We start from the raw sequence: 26,233 nt of genomic DNA, 5'->3' as shown, positions 1-26,233 counted from the left end.
GTGAAAAGGTCTTTTCAAAAGAAAGATAGCACTACGCTACTCTCCTGCAATAAGCAGGGGGGCACCTCAGTAGCAATCTTGAAGGCCCGATGCGATGGGGCTGGAGGAAGGATCTTGGAGATATCCAAGAATTTCACTCCTTCCCCAAAATGCAGATAGTGTGTGAGGTTATAATGGGAGCATGGCCCTGGTATTTTGCGCAAGATCCAAATGCACCATCTCCCACAAGAATTGATATTCAGTATTGAATGTACATGCAAGGTTAGATGGAGGCAATGGAGCAGAGCACACATGTGTTGCGATACCTCTCTAGAGAAAGGGAAATAAAGGTTCGGGTACAAAGTAGAATCCAGGATTTGGTCATAAAATTAATTGATGGATAGCTAATGTGCTCAACAACATTTCTCTCTATAAGCATGAGCTACACTTATAAAAAGCGGAGTCGCTACTTCTTGTAGCCTCTACCTATGTTATAAGGATTGTACTAGCAGTCAAACAAACATGAACAGACTCGTGGCCCTAAAGAGGGGACATAGTGGTGAGAATTGTGATGGGTTGGATATGTAATTTGCTGAGAAATATGGATGAGAGGCATAAGGAAACACATCTTCTCCAAAAAACATATACCCCCATCCAGGTCAAATGATTGCAGCAATTTAATTGGCTGCATGCGCGCTCTTAGCTATAATAGCTTGCATGCCTGGTCGGGCGTATTGACCGGAGCGATTTTACTAGATGCATGCTCCCAGTTGTAATTAACTCTGCAAACTGGAGTAAAATCGAGGCAAAATACTTTTGATGTAATTGCTGCGGACATGTAAATTCAAACGGTTTACCGTAGCTCATGGAGGAAGTAAGATGTAAAAAGTGGTTTATGTCACGTATTTCTGAGGAGGGCATGTAGCGGTAATGCTATGGTAATGGCAGAAGACATCAATATTCTGGTACAAATCACGGACAAACTACTACAAGGTGGCTAAATTGAAGAGGGAAGAAGAGAAATATCACGTCATAAAAAATGGCTCGATATTTTCCTCTCCAATTCAAAGTGCAATAATAGTTGATGGCCAAATTTTAAGTTATGTTCATAAAAAACACTTTGAATTGTAATTCATTGATACATCTCAAAGGTAACTATATTTTTTTTCATGTTCATGCCATATTTCTTGCACTTATACACACTTCTATACAACATTTTTCACTTTTTTGGACCAACCTATTATTGAAAGAGTGTCAAATGTTGTTTTTTTGCTTTACAGAAAAAGGTATTTTACGAAGCTATAAAAATCATAAAATAAACTCACTGAGATTGTCATAATAAGGAGAACACTGTAGAGCCAAGAACTTGCAAAGACGGGCCTTCAGGACTAACAAGTCGCTAATGCCCCACGGCCAGCTCTAGGGAAATCTACTAGGGTGTGTGGGACCTACTGGTACCCTTTGAACACATATTTGCCCTCCGTCTATATACTCCCCGAAACTATTGTCGAATAATTTTTATGCCTTTACCTCGACTGGAACGAGGCAATCCTATCTATAATCCTTTTCCGATACTCCGCGGTAGGGAAAAATATATCCAGAGAACATCGACCTTGCTATGTCATGGACCGCATTGATGGGCTTCCTCTCTCTGCAAAAGCAAACATGAATGGCTACAAGCGACGAACAATCAGAAGGTTGTAGGCCACATTCTTTTCTGTAATCAACGATGAAATATCTTGAAGGCCAGCTCACTAAGGGGCAGTGGGTAGCGTTGATGTAGATTCGAGGATGTCACTCCTTCCAAAAATTTCAGATGGTATATGACGCTATAACATTGACCATTGTGTTGCTTTTCAGTGTATTCTTGTCTCCCACAAGCTTGGCAACTCAGTGTTGAGTGTAGAGGCCTGGGTGAGACAGAGATGTGGTGGCAGAGCACATGTGTAGCCATCCCTATTTCGAGAAAGGGCAATTAGGCTTAAGTACGATGCAAATTCCGAAAATGAGTGAAATAGATAATGTGCTCACCAACCTTCACATTATCAGGATAAAAGACACACTACTCTTTGTGGTATTTCTGTAGCCTTCACATTATCAGGATAGTAGTAGGAGCCGAGCGAACACACATGCAGTCAAGGATCCCAATCGAGAGATCAGTGAAAAGAAAAACAATTGGTTGGATCAATGCAATCAGTCAGGAAATATGAATGGGAGGCATTTGAAAACACATCATCTTGAAAAATTATAAGGCACATATGGATAGGTGTAGGTCACGTATTTCGAAGGAGGAATGGTAGCGTCAACATTGAGATAATCACAGAAGCAGCGAAGGAGGTGGCACAGTTTAGCAAACAATGGGTCTACTACAAAGTGGCTACGTAGCTAGAGAAATTGGAAAGGGGAGAGGAGGAATTTCACATTCTAAAAACTGGATCAATTTTTGCCTCTGTGACTCCTCAACCCGAAGTTTGGCCTACTAGATTGATCTTTCTTGCAATGGGAGAAGTGCTTACCTTTGGGTTCAATCTTGTGGTGTCCTTTCGCAGTGACAGCAGGGGCAGCAAGGCATGTATTGTATTGTTGCCATCGATGATAACAAGATGGAATTTATATCTTATTGCATGAGTTTATCCCTCTACATCATGTCATCTTGCTTAAAGCATTACTCTATTCTTATGAACTTAATACTCTAGATGCATGCTAGATAGCGGTCGATGTGTGGAGTAATAGTAGTAGATGCAGGCAGGAGTCGGTCTACTTGTCACGGACGTGATGCTTATATACATGATCATACCTAGATATTCTCATAACTATGCTCAATTCTATCAATTGCTCGACAGTAATTTGTTCACCCACCGTAATACTTATACTCTTGAGAGAAGCCACTAGTGAAACCTATGGCCCCCGGGTCTATTCTTCATCATATTAATCTTCCAACACTTAGCTATTTTTATTGCCTTTTATTTTACTTTGCATCTTTATTTCTCTTTATCATAAAAATACCAAAAATATTATCTTATCATATCTATCAAATCTCACTCTCATAAGTGACCGTGAAGGGATTGACAACCCCTTTATTCCGTTGGTTGCGAGGTTCTTATTTGTTTGTGTAGGTGCGAGGGACTTGAGCGTGGTCTCCTACTGGATTGATACCTTGGTTCTCAATACTGAGGGAAATACTTACGCTACTTTACTGCATCACCCTTTCCTCTTCAAGGGAAAAACCAACGCAGTGCTCAAGAGGTAGCAGGGGCCGTACACTATGGAGATCGAGAAAGGACGCAATATTTCGCAAATTGGAGGAGACGGATGGGCCCGTTTCCTCGCCCGCATGCGTGTTACTGGTGGTGAGTTGATCAGTTTCTCCTTCAGAGCAGAAAGACCCAAACTGGCTGTCATTTATATCAACCTGGTGGAAGATGATGAAGATGATGGAGATGATGAGGACCCACTCGATGAACATGATGAGGACCCACTTCATGAAGCCATCGTAGCTCAAAGAATGAGGCTGAGCGAGGAGGTGCAACCTATAGGACATAATTCCGCCACGTGATGACTTTGTCGGGGTGCCATTCGTGACCCGCCTGACAAGTATCATGGTCGATCGGCATGATATGGTATGTTATACTAACTGTAATAATTTGATGATATATATATGCTTTATTGTTATACTTACAAATGCAAATTATCCGATGATATGCTTAGTGTAGAGTCCAATGATATGTTGTGTGAAATCTAGTTGATGATATGCTTGTTGGGGAACGTAGTAATTTCAAAAAAAATTCTACGCACACGCAAGATCATGGTGATGCATAGCAACGAGAGGGGAGAGTGTTATCTACGTACCCTCGTAGACCGCAATGGAAGCGTTGACGCAACGTAGAGGAAGTAGTCATACGTCTTCCCGATCCGACCGATCCAAGCACCGTTACTCCGGCACCTCCGAGTTCTTAGCACACGTACAGCTCGATGACGCTCCCCGGGCTCCGATCCAGCAAAGCTTCGGGGATGAGTTCCGTCAGCACGACGGTGTGGTGACGATGATGATGTTCTACCGACGCAGGGCTTCGCCTAAGCACTGCAACGATATGACCGAGGTGGAATATGGTGGAGGGGGGCACCGCACACGGCTAAGGAACGATCACGAAGATCAACTTGTGTGCCCTAGGATGCCCCCTTGCCCCCGTATATAAAGGAGGGAGGGGGAGGTGCGGCCGGCCCCAAGGGGTGCGCCTGGAGGGAGTCCTACTCCCGGTGGGAGTAGGACTCCCCCCCTCTCTTGCCTTGTTGGAGAAGGAAAAAGGGGGAGGGAGAAGAGGAAAGGGGGGCGCCGCCCCCCCCCCCTTCCTTGCCCTATTCGGACTAGGGGGGAGGGGGCGCGCGGCCTGCCCTGGCCAGCCCCTCTCTTCTCCCTTATGGCCCATGTAGGCCCATCAACCCCCGGGGGGGTTCCGGTAACCCCCCGGTACTCCGGTAAAATGCCGATTTTCACCCGGAACAATTCCGATGTCCAAATATAGGCTTCCAATATATCGATCTTTATGTCTCGACCATTTCGAGACTCATCGTCATGTCCGTGATCACATCCGGGACTCCGAACTAACTTCGGTACATCAAAATGCATAAACTCATAATAACTGTCATCGTAACGTTAAGCGTGCGGACCCTACAGTTCGAGAACAATGTAGACATGACTGAGACAAATCTCCGGTCAATAACCAATAGCGGGACCTGGATGCCCATATTGGCTCCTACATATTCTACGAAGATCTTTATCGGTCAGACCGCATAACAACATACGTTGTTCCCTTTGTCATCGGTATGTTACTTGCCCGAGATTCGATCGTCGGTATCCAATACCTAGTTCAATCTCGTTACTGGCAAGTCTCTTTACTCGTTCCGTAATACATCATCTCGCAACTAACTCATTAGTTGCAATGCTTGCAAGGCTTATGTGATGTGCATTACCGAGAGGGCCCAGAGATACCTCTCCGACAATCGGAGTGACAAATCCTAATCTCGAAATACGCCAACCCAACATCTACCTTTGGAGACACCTGTAGAGCACCTTTATAATCACCCATTTACGTTGTGACGTTTGGTTGCACACAAAGTGTTCCTCCGGCAAACGGGAGTTGCATAATCTCATAGTCATAGGAACATGTATAAGTCATGAAGAAAGTAATAGCAACATACTAAACGATCGGGTGCTAAGCTAATGGAATGGGTCATGTCAATCAGATCATTCATCTAATGATGTGATCTCGTTAATCAAATAACAACTCTTTGTTCATGGTTAGGACACATAACCATCTTTGATTAACGAGCTAGTCAAGTAGAGGCATATTAGTGACACTCTGTTTGTCTATGTATTCACACATGTATTATGTTTCCGGTTAATACAATTCTAGCATGAATAATAAACATTTATCATGATATAAGGAAATAAATAATAAATTTATTATTGCCTCTAGGGCATATTTCCTTCAGTCTCCCACTTGCACTAGAGTCAATAATCTAGATTACACAGTAATGATTCTAACACCCATGGAGCCTTGGTGCTGATCATGTTTTGCTCGTGGAAGAGGCTTAGTCAACGGGTCTGCAACATTCAGATCCGTAAGTATCTTGCAAATCTCTATGTCTCCCACCTGGACTAGATCCCGGATGGAATTGAAGCGTCTCTTGATGTGTTTGGTTCTCTTGTGAAATCTGGATTCCTTTGCCAAGGCAATTGCACCAGTATTGTCACAAAATATTTTTATTGGACCCGATACACTAGGTATGACACCTAGATCGGATATGAACTCCTTCATCCAGACTCCTTCGTTTGCTGCTTCCGAAGCAGCTATGTACTCCGCTTCACATGTAGATCCCGCCACAACGCTTTGTTTAGAACTGCACCAACTGACAGCTCCACCGTTTAATGTAAACACATATCCGGTTTGCGATTTAGAATCGTCCGGATCGGTGTCAAAGCTTGCATCAACGTAACCGTTTACAATGAGCTCTTTGTCACCTCCATATACGAGAAACATATCCTTAGTCCTTTTCAGGTACTTCAGGATGTTCTTGACCGTTGTCCAGTGATCCACTCCTGGATTACTTTGGTACCTCCCTGCTAAACTTATAGCAAGGCACACATCAGGTCTGGTACACAGCATTGCATACATGATAGAGCCTATGGCTGAAGCATAGGGAACATCTTTCATTTTCTCTCTATCTTCTGCAGTGGTCGGGCATTGAGTCTGACTCAACTTCACACCTTGTAACACAGGCAAGAACCCTTTCTTTGCTTGATCCATTTTGAACTTCTTCAAAATCTTGTCAAGGTATGTGCTTTGTGAAAGTCCAATTAAGCGTCTTGATCTATCTCTATAGATCTTTATTCCTAATATGTAAGCAGCTTCACCGAGGTCTTTCATTGAAAAACTCTTATTCAAGTATCCCTTTATGCTATCCAGAAATTCTATATCATTTCCAATCAGTAATATGTCATCCACATATAATATCAGAAATGCTACAGAGCTCCCACTCACTTTCTTGTAAATACAGGCTTCTCCGAAAGTCTGTATAAAACCAAATGCTTTGATCACACTATCAAAGCGTTTATTCCAACTCCGAGAGGCTTGCACCAGTCCATAAATGGATCGCTGGAGCTTGCACACTTTGTTAGCTCCCTTTGGATCGACAAAACCTTCCGGTTGCATCATATACAATTCTTCTTCCAGAAATCCATTCAGGAATGCAGTTTTGACATCCATCTGCCAAATTTCATAATCATAAAATGCGGCAATTGCTAACATGATTCGGACAGACTTAAGCATCGCTACGGGTGAGAAGGTCTCATCGTAGTCAATCCCTTGAACTTGTCGAAAACCTTTTGCGACAAGTCGAGCTTTGTAGACAGTAACATTACCGTCAGCGTCAGTCTTCTTCTTGAAGATCCATTTATTCTCAATTGCTTGCCGACCATCGGGCAAGTCAACCAAAGTCCAGACTTTGTTCTCATACATGGATCCCATCTCAGATTTCATGGCTTCAAGCCATTTTGCGGAATCTGGGCTCACCATCGCTTCTTCATAGTTCGTAGGTTCATCATGATCTAGTAGCATGACTTCCAGAACAGGATTACCGTACCACTCTGGCGCGGATCTTACTCTGGTTGATCTACGAGGTTCAGTAGTATCTTGTTCTGAAGTTTCATGATCATTATCATTAGCTTCCTCACTAATTGGTGTAGGTGTCGCAGAAACAGGTTTCTGTGATGTACTACTTTCCAATAAGGGAGCAGGTACAGTTACCTCGTCAAGTTCTACTTTCCTCCCACTCACTTCTTTCGAGAGAAACTCCTTCTCTAGAAAGGATCCATTCTTAGCAACGAATGTCTTGCCTTCGGATCTGTGATAGAAGGTGTACCCAACAGTCTCCTTTGGGTATCCTATGAAGACACATTTCTCCGATTTGGGTTCGAGCTTATCAGGTTGAAGCTTTTTCACATAAGCATCGCAGCCCCAAACTTTAAGGAAATGACAACTTTGGTTTCTTGCCAAACCATAGTTCATAAGGCGTCGTCTCAACAGATTTTGATGGTGCCCTATTTAACGTGAATGCGGCCGTCTCTAAAGCATAACCCCAAAACGATAGCGGTAAATCAGTAAGAGACATCATAGATCGCACCATATCTAGTAAAGTACGATTACGACGTTCGGACACACCATTACGCTGTGGTGTTCCGGGTGGCGTGAGTTGCGAAACTATTCCGCATTGTTTCAAATGTACACCAAACTCGTAACTCAAATATTCTCCTCCACGATCAGATCGTAGAAACTTTATTTTCTTGTTACGATGATTTTCAACTTCACTCTGAAATTCTTTGAACTTTTCAAATGTTTCAGACTTGTGTTTCATTAAGTAGATATACCCATATCTGCTTAAGTCATCTGTGAAGGTGAGAAAATAACGATATCCGCCACGAGCCTCAATATTCATCGGACCACATACATCTGTATGTATGATTTCCAACAAATCTGTTGCTCTCTCCATAGTACCGGAGAACGGTGTTTTAGTCATCTTGCCCATGAGGCACGGTTCGCAAGTACCAAGTGATTCATAATCAAGTGGTTCCAAAAGTCCATCAGTATGGAGTTTCTTCATGCGCTTTATACCGATATGACCTAAACGGCAGTGCCACAAATAAGTTGCACTATCATTATCAACTCTGCATCTTTTGGCTTCAACATTATGAATATGTGTGTTACTACTATCGAGATTTATCAAAAATAGACCACTCTTCAAAGGTGCATGACCATAAAAGATATTACTCATATAAATAGAACAACCATTATTCTCTGATTTAAATGAATAACCGTCTCGCATCAAACAAGATCCAGATATAATGTTCATGCTCAACGCTGGCACCAAATAACAATTATTTAGGTCTAATACTAATCCCGAAGATAGATGTAGAGGTAGCGTGCCGACCGCGATCACATCGACTTTGGAACCATTTCCCACACGCATCGTCACCTCGTCCTTTGCCAGTGTTCGCCTAATCCATAGTCCCTGTTTCGAGTTGCAAATATTAGCAACAGAACCAGTATCAAATACCCAGGTGCTACTGTGAGCTCTAGTAAGGTACACATCAATAACATGTATATCACATATACCTTTGTTCACCTTGCCATCCTTCTTATCCGCCAAATACTTGGGGCAGTTCCGCTTCCAGTGACCAGTCTGCTTGCAGTAGAAGCACTCAGTTTCAGGCTTAGGTCCAGACTTGGGTTTCTTCTCTTGAGTAGCAACTTGCTTGCCGTTCTTTTTGAAGTTCCCCTTCTTCTTCCCTTTGCCCTTTTTCTTGAAACTAGTGGTCTTGTTGACCATCAACACTTGATGCTCCTTCTTGATTTCTACCTCCGCAGCTTTCAGCATTGCGAAGAGCTCGGGAATAGTCTTATTCATCCCTTGCATATTATAGTTCATCACGAAGCTCTTGTAGCTTGGTGGCAGTGATTGGAGAATTCTGTCAATGACGCAATCATCTGGAAGATTAACTCCCAATTGAATCAAGTGATTATTATACCCAGACATTTTGAGTATATGCTCACTGACAGAACTGTTCTCCTCCATCTTGCAGCTATAGAACTTATTGGAGACTTCATATCTCTCAATCCGGGCATTTGCTTGAAATATTAACTTCAACTCCTGGAACATCTCATATGCTCCATGACGTTCAAAACGTCGTTGAAGTCCCGATTCTAAGCCGTAAAGCATGGCACACTGAACTATCGAGTAGTCATCAGCTTTGCTCTGCCAGACGTTCATAACATCTGGTGTTGCTCCAGTAGTAGTCCTGGCACCCAGCGGTGCTTCCAGGACGTAATTATTGTGTGCAGCAATGAGGATAATCCTCAAGTTACGGACCCAGTCCGTGTAATTGCTACCATCATCTTTCAACTTTGCTTTCTCAAGGAACGCATTAAAATTCAATGGAACAACAACACGGGCCATCTATCTACAATCAAACATACATAAGCAAGATACTATCAGGTACTAAGTTCATGATAAATTTAAGTTCAATTAATCAAATTACTTAAAGAACTCCCACTTAGATAGACATCCCTCTAATCCTCTAAGTGATCACGTGATCCAAATCAACTAAACCATAACCGATCATCACGTGAGATGGAGTGGTTTTCAATGGTGAACATCGTTATGTTTTTTTTGCGGGTAGACATCGTTATGTTGATCATATCTACTATATGATTCACGCTCGACCTTTCGGTCTCCGTGTTCCGAGGCCATATCTGCATATGCTAGGCTCGTCAAGTATAACCCGAGTATTCTGCGTGTGCAAAACTGGCTTGCACCCATTGTAGATGGACGTAGAGCTTATCACACCCGATCATCATGTGGTGTCTGGGCACGACGAACTTTGGCAACGGTGCATACTCAGCGAGAACACTTCTTGGTAATTTAGTGAGAGATCATCTTATAATGCTACTGTTAATCAAAGCAAGATAAGATGCATAAAAAGATAAACATCACATGCAATCAATATAAGTGATATGATATGGCCATCATCATCTTGTGCTTGTTATCTCCATCTCCGAAGCACCGTCATGATCACCATCGTCACCGGCTCGACACCTTGATCTCCATCATAGCATCGTTGTCGTCTCGCCAATCTTATGCTTCTACGACTATCGCTACCGCTTAGTGATAAAGTAAAGCATTACAGCGCGATTGCATTGCATACAATAAAGCGACAACCATATGGCTCCTGCCAGTTGCCGATAACTCGGTTACAAAACATGATCATCTCATACAATAAAATTTAGCATCATGTCTTGACCATATCACATCACAACATTCCCTGCAAAAACAAGTTAGACGTCCTCTACTTTGTTGTTGCAAGTTTTACGTGGCTGCTATGGGCTTAAGTAAGAACCAATCTCACCTACGCATCAAAACCACAACGATAGTTTGTCAAGTTGGTGCTGTTTTAACCTTCGCAAGGACCGGGCGTAGCCACACTCGGTTCAACTAAAGTTGGAGAAACTGTCGCCCGCAAGCCACCTCTGTGCAAAGCACGTCGGGAGAACCGGTCTCGCGTAAGCGTACGCGTAATGTTGGTCCGGGTCGCTTCGTCCAACAATACCGCCGAACCAAAGTATGACATGCTGGTAAGCAGTATGACTTATATCGCCCACAACTCACTTGTGTTCTACTTGTGCATATAACATCAACACATAAAACCTAGGCTCGGATGCCACTGTTGGGGAACGTAGTAATTTCAAAAAAATTCCTACGCACACGCAAGATCATGGTGATGCATAGCAACAAGAGGGGAGAGTGTTATCTACGTACCCCCGTAGACCGCAACGGAAGCGTTGACGCAATGTAGAGGAAGTAGTCGTACGTCTTCCCGATCCGACCGATCCAAGCACCGTTACTCCGGCACCTCCAAGTTCTTAGCACACGTACAGCTCGATGACGCTCCCCGAGCTCCGATCCAGCAAAGCTTCGGGGATGAGTTCCGTCAGCACGACGGCGTGGTGACGATGATGATGTTCTACCGATGCAGGGCTTCGCCTAAGCACTACAACGATATGACCGAGGTGGAATATGGTGGAGGGGGGCACCGCACACGGCTAAGGAACGATCACGAAGATCAACTTGTGTGCCCTAGGGTGCCCCCTTGCCCCGGTATATAAAGGAGGGAGGGGGAGGTGCGGCCGGCCCCAAGGGGTGCGCCTGGAGGAGTCTTACTCCCATCGGGAGTAGGACTCCCCCCCTCTCTTGCCTTGTTGGAGAAGGAAAAAGGGGGAGGGAGAAGAGGAAAGGGGGGCGCCGCCCCCCTTCCTTGTCCTATTCGGACTAGGGGGGAGGGGGCGCGCGGCCTGCCCTGGCCGGCCCCTCTCTTCTCCCTTATGGCCCATGTAGGCCCATCAACCCCCCGGGGGGGGGGGTCCGGTAACCCCCCGGTACTCCGGTAAAATGCCGATTTTCACCCGGAACAGTTCCGATGTCCAAATATAGGCTTCCAATATATCGATCTTTATGTCTCGACCATTTCGAGACTCCTTGTCATGTCCGTGATCACATCCGGGACTCCGAACTAACTTCGGTACATCAAAATGCATAAACTCATAATAACTGTCATCGTAACGTTAAGCGTGCGGACCCTACGGTTCGAGAACAATGTAGACATGACTGAGACAAATCTCCGGTCAATAACCAATAGCGGGACCTGGATGCCCATATTGGCTCCTACATATTCTACGAAGATCTTTGTCGGTCAGACCGCATAACAACATACGTTGTTCCCTTTGTCATCGGTATGTTACTTGCCCGAGATTCGATCGTCGGTATCCAATACCTAGTTCAATCTCGTTACTGGCAAGTCTCTTTACTCGTTCTGTAATACATCATCTCGCAACTAACTCATTAGTTGCAATGCTTGCAAGGCTTATGTGATGTGCATTACCGAGAGGGCCCAGAGATACCTCTCCGACAATCGGAGTGACAAATTCTAATCTCGAAATACGCCAACCCAACATCTACCTTTGGAGACACCCGTAGAGCACCTTTATAATCACCCATTTACGTTGTGACGTTTGGTTGCACACAAAGTGTTCCTCCAGCAAACGGGAGTTGCATAATCTCATAGTCATAGGAACATGTATAAGTCATGAAGAAAGCAATAGCAACATACTAAACGATCGGGTGCTAAGCTAATGGAATGGGTCATGTCAATTAGATCATTCATCTAATGATGTGATCTCGTTAATCAAATAACAACTCTTTGTTCATGGTTAGGAAACATAACCATCTTTGATTAACGAGCTAGTCAAGTAGAGGCATACTAGTGACACTCTGTTTGTCTATGTATTCACACATGTATTATGTTTCCGGTTAATACAATTCTAGCATGAATAATAAACATTTATCATGATATAAGAAAATAAATAATAACTTTATTATTGCCTCTAGGGCATATTTCCTTCAATGCTTTAGTGTAGAGTCCGATCACATGCTTATTAGTGTAGAATCCAAGGAACTATTGATAGTGTAAATAATCCGTATATACTTATTAGTAGAATTCATATAAATGTGTAGTACTGTATCTTTTGATAGTGTAGAAATCTATACTTAATAGAAATATATTTGCAAGAATATGTGCGAGGCTACTTATTAATTGATATGTTTTTCTTATTCAGAAAGGGCCAAGAGCCTGATGAAGAAGTCTCAGCTGGACTACGCCTTACCACAAAGGGCTTTGTCATCATCTGTACTTACCGCATGGACACAGATGGTCGCACACACTTAAGCTCGATTGGATGGAAGAGATTCCTCGTCGGCAAGAATCTTCGTGTTGGACAGGCCATCCTAATTACTATCAGGAACACCCACCGCACAGGCTTGAGGATGATGATCGTCGTTGATGTCACCTAGAACTATATGTGTGTGTGTGTGGTTATATGACTATATATACCTAGTAGAACTGCTATATATGTGTGGCTGTAAGACTACCTAGTACTGCTTGAGGATGCATATTGACTATATATAAAATTGTTATCTAGTACTACCTAGTACCTATAATACTTTATGAAATTGATATTTAGTATCTGGAAATTGCAGTTTATTGAAACGGCGTAGAAAGCAGGGAAAAATGATGAAAGATACAACAATAGCGCGGGGATAGGAAAGCTCTACAGCTAATTAATAGTAGCGTATTCCTGAAAAGCGGTGCTGATATAGTCAATAGTAGTAGCGCGAGTATAGACCGTGCTACTACTAACAATTAGCTGTAGCGCCGTAGTAGTAGCGTGGCCACCCGTGCGCTGCTGATAGCCTCAAAACCAGCGCTACTACTAGGGTTTTCCCTAGTAGTGTCTGGGCGGTGTCTTCAGGTGGCGGCGGTCCTGCGCGGCGGCGGGGGTTCCTGTCGCGGGCAGGGGCGACCTTTGGGCGGCGGCGCATGCTGGCGGCACCCGCCCAGCCCAGACCTGGGTCCTTCGGGCCCCATCTGGGTCGGGGCGGGGCGGCGACAGGCGTGGCGTTAGCGTGACCCTCAGGAGGCGGTGGCGGTGTGTCGGGCTGGTGGCAGGCAGCGGCTCGGCTGCTGGCGAGCAGCAGCACGGTGGTCGGGGCTTTGCGGTCCCGTTATGGGCCCGGCCAGGCCCGGGTGGCATGGTTTGCCTCGGCTGCAGCGTCCGGTCGGCAATCCGCGTCGGTTCTGGAGGCAGAGGCCTCTGGCGTGACGGCGGTGGAGGCGGTTCCCTCCTTTTCGGGTCTGGTGCCTCCGTCCGTGCTATCTAGGCGCATCTTGCCTCTGCTCTCTTGACCTCGTGGTGGTGTTCGCAGCAAGACGGCATGGATGGGTCCAAGACCGTGGTGACGCGTGCTTGCGGGTGGCAAGATGGTGGATTGGCTCCGTTCTAGTGGGGTTCGGGGCATGGGGGTGCGGGAGAAATCCCTGTCGGTTCTTCCGGCTCCGACGTGGTGACACCGGTGAGTGCCGCCATTCCTTCTTGTAGGGCGTCAGTGCTACCCATCCCTTGCTCTTCTTCTGCGTGCCGAGGGAAACCCTGGAACTTGTACGGACAGCAGCGTCGTTGGTGTCGCATTCCTCCTTGGAGGTGTTGTTTGGTACGCGGCGGTCCGGTGCCATGGTGAGTGGTGGGACGTAGATGGAGGGCGCAGTGGTGGCAGACCATTCGTGCTTGTCGAGCTGCCGTTGTTGGCATTTTTGTCTTCTTCTTTTTCCTTTTGGGCTTGATGTGCCGTTTGCCCCGGCAGTTACCTTGTGATCGGTGTTCGTGCTTTATAATATAAAGCGGGGAACCCTATTTCGTAACACATGAGTTCATAATTTCAAGTTGTCAAATTTTTTCAAATTAATCAAACTAAGTAATAAACACATGTATGCGTTAGAAAAGAAGTACTCCCCCCGTCCCATAATATAAGAACATTTTTGACACTGTGTAGTGTTATAAACGTTCTTATATTGTGGGACAGAGGGAGTACATATCTTAGCCAGATAATTGTTGACGCTACGACATCCCAAGGTATAAAACGCATGGAAAATATTCTCTCCGCAAAGAAAGAAACCACCCTAGTTCTTAGTTCTTACTAGAATGCACAAATTGGTATTAGAACTTGGAATACGCATGGAACCAAAATAAACTCACCCACTCATATATGTATATACATAGTTCACAAAGAATTAGGCAAGCAGGATCATTTCAACGCAACTACAGATATTTTTCTTGGGTATACCGAACCGATCCAAGTAAACAAGCACCCCAATCACGCGTCCGGTAATCCCGTGTTATGAATAGTGCCAGACCATGTGAACTCAAAGACACTGAAGTAAAGTTGATGTGAAGTAAAGATGGAAGCTATTCATATTAGCCAATCTGAGCTGGGCCAGTTCAGTTCATGATCGCTCCTCTTTGTTTGGTCACGAGTAAAACAGTAAGATTCCCACTACGCCAGGCTGTTTTTTTTTTCACTACAATACTGTACTTAATTTGCTTTTTCCGAAGAACCAACTGCCACCATTTGAGCTTGCAAGCAGAAAAGGAGAAGAAAAAGGGAAATAAAACCTAGTTGCAATTACAGCTAGAAATGCAAGTGGCCGGTGGGAGTGACTGGATGAACAGCTGCACTGTCCGTTCTTGCACAAGCCCCAATGGGAGCAGTATTTTGCAGCAGTGACTACTGAGTATATTGTCGGCTCAATGCAATGGCAATGCATTGCGATTCAATTATTGGACCAGGACCGGAGGAGACTGGAGAGGTGGATAGTCAAGTAAACGCTCATAGCTATCTCTTCTCTTCCCCTCTCCGATCCAGCGCACTCGACTCTGCTATTCGCGGGCGTGATCTATCTACACAACTTTTGTCCCCATTATGAAGGAATCGAATAAAGTAAGTTTATGTAATAAATGTAAACTCCGTGTCTCACTCACTCTAACTCAAATTAATCTTTTCTTACGCTTCTCTTGATAGACGGCGGTTTGCCCGACTCCGATCAAGGAGGGACGATGACGGTGGCTCCAGTGCTTGTAGTCGTCTCTGTGTGATCTACATATCTGAATGTAATTTTTTACTTCCGCCGTTGAAGATGCCCTTAGTTTATGCAAAGAAATGGTTAACATTTTTTTGAGAAAACTTTCAAACTATTCATCAAGTACGGGAACCGATCATCCAACTATGTCCTAATTTTTTCCCAATTTTTTTCCTTTAAGTGCGAACCACTAAAAGCAATAGCATATCAAATCTTTGTGTAGGGAAAATATTAAAATGCGACAGTAGTTCAAATGTAAATATTACAATATAACCATGTTTGGAAATAAAATAGTTCAAACTTGAATTCAATTGACATGTATGTTCCCTTTAACCGTCACAGATGCTCAATAAGATCTTTCTTGAGTTGCTTATGAGTTGCTCGATGCCGAATTTACTGGTGGATTTGGACAAACTAGACAACCATATGTTGTTAAATTTCTTAATGCCGAATTTATTAATATTATAGTTAATATTATATATTTTATGTTATTTTTTGCGAAAAGGATCGTATCTAATATAAAGATTCATCGAAAATACAAATCACATCAAACATAATGAAATACATCAAGTTCCATGGACCACCGAACGATCAATGTCGCCGCCTGAACAAGCCGCCATCGTCGCTCCAATACTAGAGATGATTCGTCGACCTTGTCGATGATAGCCACTTGCCGTGGCTGCTCGCACAGAGTTAGTCAATGCTTATTCCTCAGATGTCGTCATTGTTCCTTCTCCGAGAAAGAAGTTGACGACCCGTAGGCCTTCCACCTCCACGCGACATTGCTCCCATTTTCCTACCCTTAGGAGGAAAGTAAAGACACTCATCCTGTGGAAGGCTATGGGCGAGGAGGGATTCAATCCCTGACACCGTGGTTCGCTGCCACATGAAAGTCTTCATGCACGTGCCCCTAAGGACCAGCGCCTTAGAGTCGCATCATCAATGTAGACTCCTTTTATCGATCTGAAGAACTCGACACCCCTAACCTCGCCGCCCAGAGGGGCTGGAAGGAACTATGTCAGATGCCTGTCTAGTCTATGCTGATGGATGAACTTGAGTTGGATTGGAGCCTGGAAGACTGACGGGAAGAACAATCACCGCCATCAGTTTGAACGTCGCTCTTGCGAGGACTAAAACCTTACCTATATATCTACTTGCCAGAGCCGAGGCACCAATACTCTTCTACTCGCCACCGGCTGCTGGAGCGGCATGAGGAGGGGAGGCGAATCCACAGGCTTGTCGGCAGAAATCAAGGTAAGGAACACTTTCCCTAGTCGTCTTGCGAGAGAGGAAAGAAAAGCTACATCAAGACTAATATTGTAAAATTTGGAAGCAAGTGTCAATCTATTCTAAGTTTGAGTGAGATGTGGTTTTTATCAAAATTTGGAAGATATTTGTGATAGTAATGTATTCTACGAAACACATGGTTCACAATTTCAGGTTGTTGAATTTTTGAAATTAAGTTAGACTAAGTAATAAACACATATATGCGGTAAAAGAAAAAGACGAACATTTCCTTAGCCCGATGTTAACGATGTGCAGAACCCGAGGTAAATAAAAACATGAGAATTACTCTACACGCAAAGAAAGAAACTAATCTAATTCGAATATTCATTTCTAAGTCTAGACTCATCTAATTCTTGCTAGTATGCACACAAATTAGTACAAGAACCTAGAGTATGCATGGGAGCCAAAATAACTCCCTCACTCATATATTCATATTCATAGTTCACAACGAATCAGGCAAGCTAGATCATCATCTCAACACAACTATTAAAACCACGACAAGTATCATGTAACGGATGGCCGGCCTCTTGAACGGATATTTTTCTTGGAACAAGCACCCCAATCATGCGTCCGGTATTCCCGTGCTATGAATAAAGTTGATCTGAAGTAAAATTGGAAGCTAGTTAGTCTGAGCTGGGCCAGAGAGGTTCAGATCATTATTGCCCCTCTGTGTATGGTCACGAGTAAAACAGTAAGATTCGCACTATGCTCTATGCTTGTTTGTTTTTCCTTTTTGCCCCAAAATACTTAATTTATTTTTCAAAAAAGAACAACAGTATGTAAGTAATATTATTGTTATTTGAAGCAAATATTGTTGTTATTTTGTATGGGGTTGCAGGACGAGACAAAATTGTAAAAGGAACAGCTATCATTTGAACTTGCAACCATAACGTACGGATTGGTCCACCACCTTCTTCGATATAGGCATAGTGTCGGTTTATAGGACTCTACTGTTGCCGATTTGTCGGTTTGTATTTCATGATTTTTTTTTGTTAGACTTTTGATTTTGGCTGTGTGCATCTTAGTTATGCAGAGACCGGATGTTACTCTTAATGCTTTGTATCCCTTGATGCTACATTTTGAGATAATAAAATCGTTCTTTATCGGAAAAAAAAGAAAGAGAAGGAATCAAAACATAGTCTGCAATTAGCTGGAAATGCAAGGCACCGCGTGGGACTGACTGAGCAACTGCACTAGTGCACTCACTGTTGCTGCCCGTCCAGTCCATGCACGAGCCCCAATGGGAGCACTATTTTGCAGCAGTGGCTACTGAGTATATTGTCGGCTCAATGGAATGGGAATGCAGTGCGATTCAATTATTGGATCAGGAGCGGGGGAGACCGGAGAGGTCGAGAGTCAAGTAAACGCTCGTAGCTATCTCTTCTCTTCCCCTCTCCGATCCAGCGCACTCGACTCTGCAGTGTGCCGGAGATAGCAACGCCGGCCGGAGATCATGGCGAGCACGGTGGTGAGCATGGCGAGATCCATGCTGGGCGCTGTCATCAGCGTGGCCGCCTCCGCCGCGGCCACCGAGATGAGCCTTCTCATGGGCGTCCGCAAGGACATCTGGTATGCCAAATCACCCACACACTCACTACTCTTCTCTGCCCTGCTCTGTTTCCTTGGATCCATTCACCGCACAGGAAGTTGCTACTTGTTACCGATCTCATTTCCCGTAATACCTTTTTTCTCTATGGTTAGCTAGTATATATTCTGGTAGAAATTGCTCAGCCCTTCTTGTTTCTGGGAATGACAAATCATGCATCCATCAGCACACATAAGTTACGATTTGAGAGGCGACAAAAAAAGGTTTTAACAATCCCTCAAAAAGAAGTATATGGGACCAGAAAAATAATCAAATCCTTATGCATCCTTTGTTGGTCTTTTTGTTTGTGATGTGTGCTCTCGCCTCATAGACGTTGCATGTGTTCTGCTCTGTTGCATACTTGCATGCTTCATTTCCTGATAATAAAGGAAGAAATATGACTAACTTATGTCTGCTCTGCTCTGTTGCATGTGTTCTCACCAGCTGTAGAGTTGTTCTAATGAACTTAATTTGTTGGGCAGGTTTATGAAAGACGAGCTAGAGACGATGCATGCGTTTCTGGTGACCGCCGAAGCAACCAAGGAAAATAACAGGCTACTGCAGGTGTGGGCTAAGCAAGTGAGGGACCTAGCCTATGGTATTGAGGATTGCCTTGATGAATTTATGGTGCATGTGGGAAGCCACAGCCGGTCTCGACGGCTGCTCAAGCTGAAAGACCGCCATCGGATTGCCAGCCAAATCCGTGATCTCAAAGCAAGAGTTGAAGAAGTGAGCAACAGGAACACACGCTATAACTTGATCACCGCTGATGCCTCCAGCAGCATTGATGAGGTGAATTCCTACACGGAAGATATTCGCACCCACTCAGCTAGCAACATTGATGAGGCAGAGCTTGTGGGCTTTGCTAAGGCTAAACAAGAGTTGATTGCGATGGTGGATGTCAACTCCAGTGATGGTCTTTGCAAGGTGATATGTGTCGTTGGCATGGGCGGTTTAGGCAAGACTACTCTTGCAAGGAAGGCTTATGAAAGTAAGGAAGACATTGCGAATAAATTTTCTTGTTGTGCTTGGGTCACGGTATCACAGTCCTTTTCCAAGATAGAGATGCTCAAGGACATGATTAGGCAACTTTTGGGTAACAAGTCACTTTTGAAATGCTTGAAAGATCTTGAAGGGAAGGAAGTGCGAATAGAAAATCTTTCTGAGTATCTCAAAAAGGAGTTAGTGGATAAGAGGTACTTTGTTGTTCTTGATGACTTGTGGACCATAGATGCATGCAAGTGGATCCAAGATATTGCTTTTCCTAGTAGAAACAACAAAGGCAGCCGAATAATAGTAACAACGCGAGATGCTGGCTTGGCTGAGCAATGCACTTCTGATTCTCTTATCTACCACCTTAAGCACTTGCAAATCGAGGATGCCACACATTTGCTACTAAGAAAGAGTAGGAAAACACATGAAGACATGAAAAATGATAAGGAAATGATGACTGTGGTCAAGAGAATAGTAAAGAAGTGTGGGGGTCTACCGTTGGCTGTACTCACTATAGGAGCCATGCTTTCCACCAAAAAGGTTACAGAGTGGGAAAGTATATATAATCAAATCCCCTCAGAGCTCGAGGTCAACCCTAGCCTTGAAGCAATGAGAAGGATAGTTACTCTAAGCTACAATCACTTACCATGCAGAGAGAGCCTTGGCTCAATGGTTGGGTCTGTGGTTGTGCAACCCAACGACCCGAGTTCAATTCCTGGAATTGACAGGTGATGCACAGGGGTTTTTCCCCGTTTATTGAGGATCAAGCTTGATGTGTGGTGGAACCAATCATCAAGAAATATCTTGATACTCATTTAAAAAAAAATCTGAGGACCATGTTTATCTTGGTACTCATACTAAAATGGCCGTATGCATCCTTAGTTGGTGCAGAGGCCGGGAAGTGAAAATCTCCCCATTTTTTATGCAAAGAGAGCCTTGGCTCAGTGGTTGGGCATGCGGTTGTGCAGCCTAACGACCCGAGTTCAATTCCTAGAATTGACAGGTGATGCACGGGGGTTTTCCCCCGTTTATTGAGGATCAAGTTTGGTGTGTGGTGAAACCACTCATCAAGAAATATCTTGATACTCATTTAAAAATATCTGAGGACCATGTATATCTTGGTACTCATACTAAAATGGCCGTATGCATCCCTAGTTGGTGCAGAGGCCGGGAAGTGAAATTCTCTCCCATTTTAAGGGAGAACAGAAAACAGAAACGCATTGTTTAACAGAAACGCCCCCGCGTCGCTCCCGTGCGAGCGACACGGGCGGACGCCCCAGCCCTAGCCGCCGGCGGCGGCGGCATCCCGTCTGTCCTCTCCGTCGCCACCGGAGGACGCCGCAAGGCGAAGCCTCGCGGTCGACGGTGGCGGCGGGGACCTTTTCTACGCTGGCGCTGGGGGGCTCTCGGACACGGCGAGTGGTCTCTTGGTCGCCTGCGCATCGCCCATGGTGTTGGTGCCCGGATCTGGCCGATCTGACGCGCCTGGCTTCGGCTTCCTGGTCGACGTGCGGCTTGGCACGCGGGCACGGAGCTGCAAGAAGAGGGCCGTCATGTTCTGGTCAGATCCGCGCCGGCTGATCTGAGGCGGCGGCCTCGCGGGGACGGACGGTGCTCCTCCGGCGATGGGGAGTGCTCGTCGGTGTGGTAGACCGGATCTCCTCGGTTGCGCCGGCAGCGAGGTCCCGGTGGGCGCTGGTCATGGTGCGGGGAGGCCCCGGGCTCCCCTCGTCAGATCGGAGGCGATCTGGTCCGCTCGAGTTGCACGACCTCCGGCCAGCTTGGATCTCCGGCGTGCACGCGCCTGCTGATGTTGTGTCTGGTTCGGAGGTGGCGGCAGGGTGCTTAGCCGGGGGAAACCCTTGGCCGCCGGTGGCGGTCACGGCGTCGATGGCGTCCCGGACACCATTCCCTCCTTGGTGGCGGCGCCGAGGCTAAACCTCCCCTGCTGCTCCCCTTCCCCTGCGTCCGGGTGAAAACCCTAGCCCTGGTGGCTAAGCGGCGGCGGCGCCACAGCATCGTCACCTTCTTGAAGGCGCCGACTTGGGCATGGGGATGCTGGGTGTGCATGGCGAGTTTATCTGGTTCCTGGTGGCGGCCTGTCTGATCTACCGCGTCGCTGCTCCGGGCTTGTCTCGTGACTGCGATGCTTATCTTCCAGCCGTGTTTTCGATGGCGACCTCGCCCTTCCTCACCTTGTACTTGCCGTGGTGGAGCGGTTCTTCATCTCACTCATTGATGGCGGCGGAGATCGGCGGCATGGCGCTGTCGAGGCTCGGCGTCCGATGCGCGGAGATGGACTCGCGCAGGAGGAGGTAGCTATCTGGCGTCATGGTGACGTCGATGGCAGGAGTGGCCTTCACAAAGTAGAAGACTCAATATAATCTGAAGACGGACTTGTGGAAGATGGCGGCGACGACACAAGAGTGTGTCTGACCGGATTGTGCCCCAGACCCGGTATGTGGCTCGGCTGGGGCTTCCGGCTTTTGATGTTAGGTTTAGGTGAGTGGTTTGGGTAGTGGCCCAGCTAGCATCCCTTCATCATATGGATAAGAGTAGCGGCATTTGTTGCCAAGATGGTGGATTCAGATATATTGTTTGTAATACTTTGTAAGGTCCTCGAGAATAATTAATAAAGTGGCCGTATGCATCTTCCAGATGCAGAGGCCGGGGGTCATCCTCCTTTTCGAAAAAAAAAAACAATCACTTACCATCTCATCTGAAGTCATGCTTTTTGTATCTAAGCATCTTTCCTGAGGATTTTGAGATCAAAAGGAGACGTCTGATAGCAGAGGGGTTTGTTAGAGCCAGAGGTGGAGTAAACATCGAAGATGTTGGAATAAGTTATTTCACCGAGCTAATCAACCGAAGCATGATTCAGCCCTCAAGAGTGAACATAGAAGGAATTGTTAAGAGCTGTAGAGTCCATGATGTTGTGCGTGATGTCATGATCTCGATTTCTAGGGGTGAAAATTTTGTTTACTTGGCACAAGATAATGTGACTAGTGTCAGAGAGGAGACCTTTCGCCATGTAGCATACCATGGTAGCGAGTGCCAAAGTATAGGCATGGACTGGAACCATGTCCGGTCATTAACCATGTTTGGTGAGAGACCATTGGAGCCATCATCTTCGGTTTGTTCACCTGATATAAGAATGCTCAGAGCCTTGGATCTAGAGAATGCACAGTTTCAGGTCACACAAAAGGATATCAGCAACATAGGATTGTTGCGCCACTTGAAGTATGTGAATTTTTCTGATCCTCAACGGTATTCACATATTTATAAGCTTCCTATATCCATTGGAAAATTAAAGGGCTTGCGTACTTTGAACATTACAAACAGTTATATTACAGGACTGCCAACTGAGATTAGTAAACTCAAGAGTCTGCACAGTCTCCGTTGTACCAGAAGGAATTGGTACGCACACTTTAAGCTGTATGACCCCAAGGAATGCTTGCTGGAAACACTTTGTCTGCCCATGTTGTGCACACCTTTGGTTGATCCTAGTAAGCGTACCAAGAAAGTTGCTGAGCTACACATGGCCTGGTCTAGCCGTTGGTCAGGGTCAATTGGTGTGAGGGTGCCAGAGGAATCAGCAAACTGAAAGAGCTGCAAATACTAGAAGTCGTGGACATCAGACGAACTAGCTGCAAAGCAATTAAAGAGCTAGGTGAGCTTGTGCAGCTGAGAAAACTGAGGGTGGTTACAAAAGGGGCTACCAAGCAGAAATGCAGGATACTCTGTGATGCCATTCAGAAGCTCACTTGCCTCCGCTCCCTTGTTGTCGATGGTTCACTCGAGTGGCTGCATGTTGTCAACTCTCCTCCTCCCCTGTTGAGGAGTCTGAAGTTGGAGGGAACCCTTGGAGAGATTCCTGGCTGGGTTGGCAGTCTGATGCATTTGGTCAAGCTTTACTTAAGGGGCAGCGCAATAAAGGAAGAAGGTAAAGTCATGGAAATACTAGGGCCACCTCCCAACCTCATGCACCTTCGTCTTGGAAGCGGCTCTTATATTGGGGAGAAGTTGGCGTTCAAAACGGGAGCATTCCTGAATCTCAAGAAACTTGATATTTGTCTGGCGGAACTGAGAGAGGTCAAATTTGAGGATGGCACCTCACCCCAGCTGGCAATGATACATATCCGTTGGTGCAACTTGGCATCAGGAATTATTGGAGTCAACCAGCTTCTAAAGCTCAAGGAGATCTCACTTGGTTCCTATGGTCGAGTGGCGAAGCTTGGTATGCTGCAAAGTGAAGTGGACGCACACCCCAACAGTCCCGTGCTGCGACTGTCCAAGGAACGGAGCCATCACGACCCGGGGGGTGTTGTTATCCAAGTGGAGGAAGCAACGGAGGAATCGTCATCTCCCCATGCTGAGCCTGAAGCAGCGGTAGTGACGAGAAACCTCAGGTCATCTAATTGATTCTCTTTCGTTCAACTAGTAGTACATAGAAGCTATGGAGTGCGATGTGCTAATTAATCTGAACTCTGTCCGGTTTTTTGAAACAGCCAAGATGACCTGCTCTACACTTACAATTCATGCTGACTGAATCCTGCCAGTTCTACCACAAGCTACACTCTGCAGGTACGGCTCAAATCTTGCTCTGTTTCTTTTTTGTGTTGGCTCGATTTAGTTTCCTTTCAGTTCCACCACAAGCCCACGCATTTTTAAGCCGCACCTGATTATATATGGGCATAGCAGGCAGCCAGACACTTGGATTTAAGGAGGCGACTCAGAAGAGATCATACTTCAATGTGGTCAGCACAACACGCCACATCTCGTTTTGTTTATGTAGCCATCATGTTACATTTTCAGTACTTACAGTTCCTGGCAATGTTTTCACGCCTGTGAACACATATATTTACACGTACCCCTATTTGCACATATATTTACAGTTCCTGGCTGCTACATCTCAGACTGATGGAATGAACTAGTTCTCGGTATTGTATATGCATTCAGGTTCAGCTGGAGGTGCAGGAAGATACAAATGGAGTACTCAGGAGGGGTGGCATGACAACTGCAAGAGACGCCACAATATCCTGGTGCGTGTTTCCATTTAACCTCGATGCTAGCTAGACAGTTTAATGAGTTGAATCAATTCGAAAGAGTCGGTGATGATGACACCGACACCTCTGCAATCTTTCAGGCAGAATTAACGGTTGGGCCAAGACTGTCTCTTCCAATTCAATCCTCCCGTGATATTGGAGCAAGCTACAACGTCATTTCCAGAGGACCAGAGGCCGTCGCCGACAATCAGTTCTTCGCCATGGAGTTGATCAAAAGTCAAATACTATTTTCTTGGACTCCTTCCGCTTCCGGTCCCAGCTGGAACATCAGTTGACTATCAGACTGGACCAAGTTCTCCCCCCCCCCCCCCCCCGGCCCCCGCGTCGCTCCCGCAGGGGCGACTTGGGCGGCGCCAACCCTAGCCGCCGCCGGGCCCCCTCCCCTTCCCCTCTACCTCGTCGCCGCCGGAGGGGGTCGCCGGCAAGCCGCGCGCCCGCCGAGGAAGATGGCGGCGAGGATCTGCCTGCTCCGTCGCGCGCGGGGGGCTCTGGAGCCGAGGCGGCGGCCTCGGGTGGTGGCGCGACGCCGTTTTCAGCCAGCGGCGGCCGCGGGTGCTGGCCGGCTGCCTTGGCCGCTCGGGCGGCAAGGTGGCGGCGGGTGGAGGCTGCTGGACGCCGGGCTGCGGGGCCCCCCGTCCGGATCTGACGCCTTCGCCTCCAACGCTCAGATCCCCTCTCAGATCCGGTCTTCGGTCGTCCCTGGCTGATGGCGCCGTGTTTGAAGCTGGGGCTGGGGGCGGTGGAGTACCCGGAGAAATCCAGGCCGACTCAGCCGGCCATGACGGCGGCGACGCCCGCGGGCGCCGTCCCCTACATGTAGGCGCCGTTTTGGTACTTCCCTCCCCCTTTTGCCTTTCTTCCCTGCTCGTTTTCGGGCGAAAGCCAAAATCCATCAGGATTGGGCGGCAGCGACGCCCGTGGCGCCGTCTCCTTCATGAAGGTGCCGCCTTGGGTGAGTTTTGGGGCGATGGCGAGTCTGCTCCGTTGGTAGGCATTCGGCGGCTACGTGGTTGGAGGCTGTTTAGGCTTCCTCCATTGCAGCTTTGTCATCAACAGTCTCGCGCCGTGCATTTGCTTCTCCTCGTGTGCAGTTCCTCTCAGTGCCAAGGTTCTCCTTGTTGAGCCCGGCGCTGCATGTTGGCGGCGCTCTGGTTTGGTCTTCCCGGTGGCTTCGGTGGCGGTTAATCATCCTAGCTCTAGGGAGAGCATTTCCATCTTCCGACGGATCGGCGCCTCGAGCCAGGCGAGGGGGCAGGGAGCCCCTTTCGGAGATGGAGAAGGGTGTATCTGTTTTGGCCGCAGCCCATGGAGCTGACAACGTGTTTCTTCCAATCTGCAAGTTGTGTCTTCTCAAGGCTGATGTGACGGCGGCCCGATCTTTCGATGAGAGTGGGGATAATTATCGATTTGGTGGATTTTGACCTTGACGATCCGGCTATACCGTACCCGATGATACGCCTCGACAATCGCTAAACCAATCTCCGATGGTTATTGACCTTGCCGTAGGCACGATCAACCTGAACAACGAGGTTCAAGTTCCTGCAAGCAACCGAAGAACCGGCAAGAATAAAGGTGAATTGCAACTGAAATTGCGGATAATAAACCGAGCACACGAACTAGATGAAAAGTTGGGGTTCCACTGTGGATCTGACAAGGCGGTAGTCCTACACGTCTCGTAGATGCGAAATTGTAGCGATGGCTAAACAATACAATAAAACCCGAGTCTAAACCCTAAACTATACT

At 46.3% G+C, this 26,233-nt stretch overlaps 1 pseudogene; it reads left to right on the top strand.

Moving 5' to 3' along the window:
* The first annotated feature begins 18,126 nt into the window (after positions 1–18,126).
* Positions 18,127–25,917, top strand: LOC123147170 (disease resistance protein RPM1-like; annotated as a pseudogene).
* Positions 25,918–26,233: the final 316 nt, after the last annotated feature.

The sequence above is a fragment of the Triticum aestivum genome, chromosome 7A (assembly GCF_018294505.1).
Source record: "Triticum aestivum cultivar Chinese Spring chromosome 7A, IWGSC CS RefSeq v2.1, whole genome shotgun sequence".
Lineage (NCBI taxonomy): Eukaryota > Viridiplantae > Streptophyta > Magnoliopsida > Poales > Poaceae > Triticum > Triticum aestivum.
The sequence above is the reverse complement of the archived record's forward strand: the minus strand, read 5'-3'. Positions and strand labels throughout refer to the sequence as shown.